The following is a 10,487-nucleotide window of genomic DNA, read 5'->3' on the forward strand; positions in this document are numbered from 1 at the left end:
TCTCACACACACAGAAACACACACACACATACCTATATATATATATATATATATATATATATATATATATATATATATATATATATATATATATATATATACATATATATATATATTTGTTTAAATAGGCTTAACTGTATGCTCGACATTGTCTTCTTTCAGAAAAAAATGTGAGCATTTAAATTAATTTTAAAGCAACAGTAAATAACAATATTTGATTAACTTTTTTGGCAATGATGAACGCACAGACGTATGTATAACATGATGTAATTATTATAAGTATATGTATATATATATATATATATATATATATATATATATATTATATATATATATATATATATATATATATATATATATATATATATATATATATATATATATATATATATATATATATAACAATTACTAAGTAAATGCATTTATCGATTAACATATTTAACGAAATACATGTATGTGCACAATAATTTAAAAGTATGAATAGTTTTCAACAAAATACAATAACAGCACGAGTTCACTCCCCTCTCGTATAGACAAGGATATAAATGACAACAAATAAAAGAAAAGCCAAGGGGAAGACAACCATGGAGAAGCGATCGATTGTGTTGGCACGGGTTACGCCCTTGGGATCCGGTATCCATACTGAGCTTGTTCTTTTGACCTTGGAATATTTGACGCCATTTGACTGCTGGGGGATAGAATTTTAAAATATGAATGACGTCATCAGTTTGTAAGTTCAAAGCAGCACGTTTTAAGACTTTTTATTCTGCTTACAAAATTATTAGTTCGCCTCAGTTTGACATACGATAGTCAACTTTGTCTATAATTTAATGCGTTTCACTTCAGCTTTCGATTGGAAAGCTCCCATCACCAACCCTCCCACCCCCCCAAAAAAGTATATATATATATATATATATATATATATATATATATATATATATATATATATATATATATATATATATATATATATATTCATCCAGAAAGAAAACTCTTATTTGTAATTATGTGGCTACACGAATTAGGAAGAAGCTGCAAAAATTAGGTAGGTTTGAATTAGATTTCTGAACTAAATCCATAAAAATTCAACTGTTAGCTGAATATATAAACCTCATGGAATTAACGTTGTTGTTGTTTTTTTTTTTTTTTTTGTTCTCTAAATAGAAAACATGTGTCCTCTATTTATTTACTTTTAAACATTTTACTAGTCATTTTAAATTACATAACATCTTAATTTTACACAATCGACACAAAAACATATTTAAATAGAAAGGTATAAAAACCTTATTTCGCTCTAAAGTTTATCACTTTGCAGTATATTATTTTTAACACCGGAATTTTTTCATCGGAATTTTAAAACCGGAAATTGCATTGGAAATCAAACAGAATTACAACTTCATTTGATTCAATGGTGATTATTATCGGTCACAGATAAGGTTAAAAAATCCACATCAATGAACCGATTTCAAAATTAATTTACAGATAAATGAAAAAAAGTATCAGCTTTATTTCTAAAGAAGATTGCACAAATTTTACACAGATAAGGGATTTAATTTTGTAAGATCTAAATTTTTTTCTGAAATTAAATAAACTGTATGTGGGTTGATATCAAAATCTATCGCTTGTAAAAAATTTTTTTCCGAAAGTTGAATCAGCAGTCACAGATGTAAACATACACAAATAAAATAAATATTTAATTCTTGTTTTCGTGGGTCAAATATAAAAACTTGTCAAAAGCGTTTAAGTTTCTTACAGATATTTATTTAAAAAATTAATGTATGAAATGGATTAGTTCTTTACATAAGTTAAATGGTCCTAAACTACAGGATAAAACTACACAACTGCGAGTGAGAGATTTATGTACCTGCAGTGGTTCTGTTTCTGCTGAGACTGACCTCCCCTGGTCAACCTGGACCATCCTTCGAGCGAAAGCGTTGACCACTGCGAACTCGATGAGAGAACAGAACACAAAGGCCAGACACACGGCCATCCAAATGTCCATGGCTTTTATGTAAGACACCTGCAAGACAGGCAATGGGTTAGTGTATGGTTTTAAGACACCTACATTACAGGCACTAGTTTAGTGCAGGGTTTTAAGACACCTTCAATACAGGCACTAGTTTAGTGCAGGGTTTTAAGTTACCTGCACCAGATGTTTTGGGTTTGTGCAGGGTATAAAAGTGATATCGTCAGGTTAACCATATACGACAGGTGATGATGGTTAAACCTTATAATTATAACCCATCTAGTAACCAGCAAGTAAAAAAACCATTTAAGAACATATTTCCTACATATTTAACACAACACCATTCACTAGACATTTCACAGCGCCTACTTAATATGTCACTAAACAAAAAGCACCCAATTACACCCCCCCCCCTCTCAAAAAAAAAAAAAAAAAAAAAAAAAAACTTACGCCTAACCTTAATAAAAACGAACATCCCAACTCGCCATACACTCACGAAGTCGTTTAACACCCACCCAAAAGCCTAAACCACCCCACCCCACACCCACTCTTATCCCTATTACCTGTTGCTGCTTACAAAACAAACCATACCAATAATTGTACCTTACACAAGCATAGGTTCCAGAAACCTCAGATAAAGAAATGTCTCGAGGGTTCTCACCTTGGGCAGGGACGAGACAGCTATGGTCTTCATGTTGGTCATGGTCAGGACGGTCAGGATCCCCAGGGTGATCCGGGCTGGCACCGCCGCTACGTCGAGACAGAAGGAGACCCACGAGAGGACCACGATCAGGGAGCTTGGGATGTACAGCTGGATCATGTAGAAGCCCACGCTACGGTGGAGTTTGAGATCCACTGCTAGGCAGGTGAAGGTGTCTGGGGAGAGATGGGGGTGGGGGGTGGAGTGAGTTTGAGATCCACTGCTAGACAGGTGAAGGTGTCTGGGGAGAGATGGGGGGGTGTGAGTTTGAGATCCACTGTTAGACAGGTGAAAGTGTCTGGGGAGAGATGGGGGGTGTGAGTTTGAGATCCACTGTTAGACAGGTGAAAGTGTCTGGGGGAGAGATGGGGGGGGGGGTAAGTTTGAGATCCACTGTTAGACAGGTGAAAGTGTCTGGGGAGAAAATGGGGGTGGGGGGTGGAGTGAGTTTGAGATCCACTGCTAGGCAGGTGAAGGTGTCTGGGGAGAGATGGGGGTGGGGGGGTGGAGTGAGTTTGAGATCCACTGTTAGACAGGTGAAGGTGTCTGGGGAGAGATGGGGGGGTGTGAGTTTGAGATCCACTGTTAGACAGGTGAAAGTGTCTGGGGAGAGATGGGGGGGTGTGAGTTTGAGATCCACTGTTAGACAGGTGAATGTGTCTGGGGAGAGATGGGGGGGTGTGAGTTTGAGATCCACTGTTAGACAGGTGAAAGTGTCTGGGGAGAGATGGGGGGGTGTGAGTTTGAGATCCACTGTTAGACAGGTGAAAGTGTCTGGGGGAGAGATGGGGGGGGGGTAAGTTTGAGATCCACTGTTAGACAGGTGAAAGTGTCTGGGGAGAAAATGGGGGTGGGGGGTGGAGTGAGTTTGAGATCCACTGCTAGGCAGGTGAAGGTGTCTGGGGAGAGATGGGGGTGGGGGGTGGAGTGAGTTTGAGATCCACTGCTAGACAGGTGAAGGTGTCTGGGGAGAGATGGGGGGGGGGGTGAGTTTGAGATCCACTGCTAGACAGGTGAAGGTGTCTGGGGAGAGATGGGGGGGGGGGGGGTGAGTTTGAGTTTGAGATCCACTGCTAGACAGGTGAAAGTGTCTGGGGAGAAAATGGGGGTGGGGGGTGGAGTGAGTTTGAGATCCACTGCTAGACAGGTGAAGGTGTCTGGGGAGAGATGGGGGGGGGGGGGTGAGTTTGAGATCCACTGCTAGACAGGTGAAGGTGTCTGGGGAGAAATGAGGGGGGGGGTAAGTTTGAGATCCACTGCTAGACAGATGAATGTGTCTGAGGGGCGGAGAGAGAAAACGTTGGAGGGAGGGGGGAGTAAGAACACTAGAGGAAGAAGGGGGGGGGGGCAGATTGTAGTATAAAATACCCAAGTAGATTGCCGATTGTCTGGGTAGGAGTAAACTCATTTATTGCAAAAGCGACAATGCCAGTCTCCAAGATTTCTTACTGTTGTTGAGGTGTACATTCACTGCTGTTTCTGTTAACATTTACTTTACTTGCCGTGGGTACCTAACGTTGTTGCCTTTAGTACTTACCATTATTTCCATAATTATCTGCAGTTATTAAATTGCACATGTAGGCCTACCTCTGTAAATATACGTATCGTATCGACCGGTACCTATTATAGTTGTTGATACGGATACGCTACTAGTATTGCCATGGATACGTACCGTTGTTTCCATTTACTACCACCGTTGTTGCCATGGATACGTACCGTAATTGCCAGGTATCCCACCGTTGTTGCCATGCATACGTACCGTTCTCCTCCGAATAGTCCTCGCAGTTCCTGTGCTCCAGCCCCACCAGGGTAAACTGTGACATCTCCAAGTTTTTCTGGCTAGTCAGCGGCTTGTACTTGCTCCACTGGAACTGTAGGCTCTGGTTGGTATAGCCGACTGAAAGTGGACAAAATGTCGTCAAACACACAACACGCAACTGTAGGCTCTGGTTGGTGTAGCCGACTGAAAATGGACAAAATGTCGTTAGACACGTCAGTCACACAACTGTTGGTTCTGGTTGGTATAGCCGACTGAAAGTGGACAAAATGTCGTCAGACACAAAACTGCAGGCTCTGGTTGGTGTAGCCGACTGAAAGTGGACAAAATGTCGTTTTTACACACAACTGCAGGCTCCGGTTGGTGTAGACGACTGAAAAAGGACAAAATGTCGTTTTTACACACTACTGTTGGCTCTGGTTGGTGTAGCCGATTGAAAGTGGACAAAATGTCGTCACACACTTAAGATACGTTTCATTAACCACAATATGTATGTTGTTGATACCTAGTGGACACTTTATGTTTCCCGAAAAAGATCATACTTTACTTCAGCAAAAATATGTCCTTTAGTTAAATAACTTCGTATTGTCACGTAAAGATACACACATTCATATTTTATAAGCGAGGTACTCATTGTTTCATATTAATGTCAATAGTGGACCTAAGTGTACCTGAGTAATAATGAGCTCATTCCGCAAGACAGACTAAAAAATTAGCGCTATCGATCCCTAGAGATGTCCCTAATTATGTAATTAGTAAACCGATTTGTTTCGGGTTTCTCTCTCACTATATCGGTCTGAGGGAGTTGGGAAAAAGATTATAGCATATCAACGCCGTACTGCTTATAGCAGGCTATGTATTATTATTCATATAAACTGTATAGAAAGTTTGTGTAGAAAAAATGTCAACATACATTTCTGAATCCTCCACCATATTCACAATTAAGAACGAAGAAGAAGAAAGAAGAAGAATTTCTGGGTGAAATATGTCTAAAAGGTAGAGCTAGGAAGAGGTCGTTGGTGGCTCGCCTTCTACCTTCCCCACATCCGTATAAGTTATTTTTAATATATATATATATATATATATATATATATATATATATATATATATATATATATATATATATATATATATCCCTTAATAACTTCATCTTATTCTCAAGAATTACTTCAGCAAAAATATGTCCTTTAGTTAAATAACTTCGTATTGTCACGTAAAGATACACACATTCATATTTTATAAGCGAGGTACTCATTGTTTCATATTAATGTCAATAGTGGACCTAAGTGTACCTGAGTAATAATGAGCTCATTCCGCAAGACAGACTAAAAAATTAGCGCTATCGATCCCTAGAGATGTCCCTAATTATGTAATTAGTAAACCGATTTGTTTCGGGTTTCTCTCTCACTATATCGGTCTGAGGGAGTTGGGAAAAAGATTATAGCATATCAACGCCGTACTGCTTATAGCAGGCTATGTATTATTATTCATATAAACTGTATAGAAAGTTTGTGTAGAAAAAATGTCAACATACATTTCTGAATCCTCCACCATATTCACAATTAAGAACGAAGAAGAAGAAAGAAGAAGAATTTCTGGGTGAAATATGTCTAAAAGGTAGAGCTAGGAAGAGGTCGTTGGTGGCTCGCCTTCTACCTTCCCCACATCCGTATAAGTTATTTTTAATATATATATATATATATATATATATATATATATATATATATATATATATATATATATATATATATATATATATATATATATATATCCCTTAATAACTTCATCTTATTCTCAAGAATTGGATCCGTATGATATAAGAGTAAAGACAATACAGGGAGGTAACTCACAGCTCTTCATGTAGAGGGAGCAAATCTGAGCGTCCATGGGAAATTTGTGAAGCGCCATCTGGCACGTGGCAGTCAAGGAAATTCTGGGGAAAAACAAATTGTTTTTAATCTTTGGGCTAACCCATCAATAAAACTGAGGAACTTTCTTCATAGAGCATTATGTTAAGATAATCCTCTGTAACTCAGCTCACCATAATAAAGTAGCAATCGAAGAAATTTATTTTCTAAATTTACATAGTCAACATAATATACAGAAAGGTATAGACACTCTTTATAATTCGGGCTTGACTTGGACGACTTCCCTAGTCCCTCTTAACTCGCGAAAGGACGTGATTGCAGATTAATTTATTATTTTAATTCTCAGATAAAGAAAAGAAATAATAGGACGCTTAATATAACTATTTAAAAATTCATTAAAAAAGTTTTAATAACAAGCTTTTATGTAATAATGCACTAAAAAGTAGAAAATAAATTATAGACTACTATTTAAATAACTATAAACAAAAACGTGGGTCACTTTAGTACTTATTGGATACCTTTACTAATATTTGAGAAGAGACCCACGATTTTCTTTATAGTTATTTAAATAGTAGAGTATAATTTATGTTCTACTTTTTAGTGCATTATTACATAAAAGCTTGTTATTAAAACGTTTTTTATGAGTTTTTTTCAGTACTTTACATGTTTTATTTACAATAGAGTTACATGACTAAAAAGCATTGCGCACCTATTGAACGTGATGACGCCCTATCGAATAGTGCGGAATAGTTGGATAAGACTGCCTACTTATTTGGTCAAAATTTTAATTAATTAATAAAAAAATAATTAGACATCCAATTAAGTCAACTTTAATGTCATGATGCATTGTCTTTATGTCTTGACCCACGTACCAACTACGAACCGTTTCTGTCAGTTAGAAGTGTCCGAAATTTAAATAATAGAGTATAATTTATTTTCTCCTTTTTAGTGCATTATTACATAAAAGCTTGCTATTAAAACGTTTTTTATTTAAAAAATTGTTAGTACTTTACATGTTTTTTTTTAAATTTACAATAGAGTTACATGACTAAAAACCATTGTGCGCCTATTGAAGTTGTACGTGTGTTAGTATTACTCAATCAAGGCTTAAACTGTTGCCTTAACACCTCAACCCTCACTGCAGTCATAAACGACATCAAATTATACCAACCATACTGATGACTTCATAACAAACATCAAACATCAGTATTTTCTCGGCAATTTTGTACATGAAGAATTATATTTCCCAATCATCACTACGACATAGATGTCCATATTTAACTAGAGAGGGTGTTGTTTATTATTCATAAAACCATTTCTTGAGTACATTATAGTAAAATTATTGATGGATCGGTGTGTGAGGTTTGCGAATCAATGCGTCTAAATTTTTAACTCCCAATTCGTAATAAATAAATTAAAATCTTTGTTTTAGTAACAATGTGGAGAAAATCTTTACTGACTTCTTTTGAATTACTTGAGGATTTCAACAAATTTTTAAAAGCGAAATTAAAACTGACCCGTCTCTCCAGGCTGAAAATGACCCGTTATTTGTACAAAATGACCTCTGACGAGTCTGTCTCGTGTCTTCTAAGTTCGAACTGACCGGTTTTCCAAAGTTCAAACTAATCCATTTCCAGAGTTCGAACCAACCAACAAATTATTTTTCTCAATGTGTAGCTGATCTCATCTAGTATATAACCTCACTTCATGTAGTATATAACCTCACCTCATCTAGTATATAATCTCACCTCGTCCAGTATATAACCTCCCTTCATCTAATATGTAACCTTACCTCATCTTGTATATAACCTCACTTCATCTAGCATTATTATAACCTTACCTCATCTAGTATATAACCCACCTCATCTAGTATATAACCTCATCTCATCTGGTATATAACATCACTTAATCTAGTGTATAACCTCACCTCATCTAGTATATAATCTCACCTCATCTAGCATATAACCTCACCTCATCTAGTATATAACATAACCTCATTTTTCTATATAACCTTACCTCGTCTAGTATATAACCTTACCTCATCTAGTATATAACCTTACCTCATCTAGTATTTAACCTCACCTCATCTAGTATTTAACATCACCTCATCTAGTATATTATTATAACCTCACCTCATCCTATATAACACCCTCACCTCATCATATATAACAACCTCACCTCATCTTATATAGCACCCTCACCTCATCCTACATAGCACCCTCACCTCATCTTATATAGCACCCTCACCTCATCTTATATAGCACCCTCACCTCATCTTATATAGCACCCTCACCTCATCTTATATAGCACCCTCACCTCATCTTATATAGCACCCTCACCTCATCTTATATAGCACCCTCACCTCATCTTATATAGCACCCTTACCTCATCTTATATAGCACCCTCACCTCATCTTATATAGCACCCTCACCTCATCTAATATAGCACCCTCACCTCATCTTATATAACACCCTCCCATCACTGAAGAGATGCAGTAGCGTGTTAGGCACCGTGACATCATGGAACTTTGAGCTCTTCTCGTTGACGAAGTACAGGTCCGGCACCCAGAACTTGGAGATGAGCTTCGAGTCCAGCTCCAGGTGGGTGGCGGCTATCAGGTCGTGGAACCGTAGCCGGGGGTCGTACCAGGACTGGGTCACTAGCAGGTTTAGGGAGAAGTCCTGAGGTGGTGGAGGGGGGGGGTGGAGAGGGTGGGTTGTAGTATTGCATTGTAGCCTCTAAACAATTGATAACATGCATGAAATATCGTGTAAGTAGTGATAAATCTACATTACAAATTATAAGCCAGTTTAATAAAGTCACTGTATTTTACGTGTATATGGGACGGTGTGGTAGGGTGATAGAGCACTGAACTGCGAACCCGAAAGTCTCGAGTTCGAATTGGGGGTTGGAGTCCATATGACGTCCTTGAATCTACCCAGTTCTAATGGGCGTTAAGGAAAGTAAAGATGGTTGTGCATAGCGCTGAGTACACTATCCTTTCATACGTCAAGGCCAAGAAACGTACGAACTCTACTTATTTTGCTTTAGGTGATTACTGTCGCACTTAAGGTACAACGATGATTTTTTAAATGTTAAATAAATGAAAGACTGGGGTTTTTAAATGTATAAAACACTGACCATAGTCTGTTCGTTGATGGAGTTGACCGCGTTGATCTTGAGTGAGACGTTGACAAATGTTGGCAGCGCTGTGGGGAAAACGGGTCTAGTTACACGTCAAATCTTAGACAAGAAATACATGCAAAAATCTGGGCTTAAAGTAAATTGTACATAGGCAGTGATTGTAAAACTAACAACGTCAATTACGCCTATCATTTATTTAACACAATTTCGCGTCAATGTTTTGTTAATTTTTATTAAGTCGTCTAAAGTTGCTGGTGCTAGCCTCTATTTGCATGCCCAGTTAAAGGTAGCGATGATGTGAAATAAGAATATAATCTTGCGAAGGTTTAAAATTCAACTACAGGCAGATGATGGTCTATTGAAATAAGAATCTATTGTGTTGATGGTTTCAATTCAACTACAGGCAGAATGTGTTCTTGTCATGTGATGTTCTATCTAAAAATAGATCTAGTATGTTGATGGTTTTAACTCAATTACAGGCAGAATATGTTCTTATCATGTGATGTTCTATCTAAAAGTATATCTAGTATGTTATTGGTTTTAACTCCACTACAGCCAACTGATGTATTAGTCACGTGACGCGCGTACTCACAATGTTCAAAGAGGGGCGTGACAGTGCTGTCGTAGTCTCCTAGCAGGAGGGTCACGAACTCTGTCCTGTGGACGAGATGTTGGACACTTCAGGAAACAGGTGACAGTTTTTAAATAAAGTAAAGTTACCTTATAGAACCTGACAGTCAATGAGGCAGAGGGAGTAGAGTTCATCTGATTCTGACACAAGGCCTCACATACATTTAACTGATCTCTACACTGATAATGAAATCGCTAAATACAAACAGTTGGGGCGGTGACTGGTAGGTAAAGGAATCAAGTTGTAAACACTTACAAAACAAAACAAAGGTACACAAAAATTAATGTTAACTGTTTGGTCAATCCACTGTTAAAATGTCAAGAAATGATAAGAAGTCTGAGTAGTTAAAGTTATGTTTCTCTCTACAGTTTACATATCAAAAAAAATTTCAGACATTGAGT

The 10,487-nt window shown here is 37.4% G+C and overlaps 1 pseudogene; it reads right to left on the reverse strand.

Moving 5' to 3' along the window:
- Window positions 1-514: 514 nt before the first annotated feature.
- LOC131938935 (glycine receptor subunit alpha-2-like) lies at window positions 515-10,138 on the reverse strand (annotated as a pseudogene).
- Window positions 10,139-10,487: the final 349 nt, after the last annotated feature.

The sequence above is a fragment of the Physella acuta genome, unplaced genomic scaffold, assembly GCF_028476545.2.
Source record: "Physella acuta isolate Inbredline_101_S28 unplaced genomic scaffold, ASM2847654v3 ptg000017l, whole genome shotgun sequence".
Taxonomy (NCBI): domain Eukaryota; kingdom Metazoa; phylum Mollusca; class Gastropoda; family Physidae; genus Physella; species Physella acuta.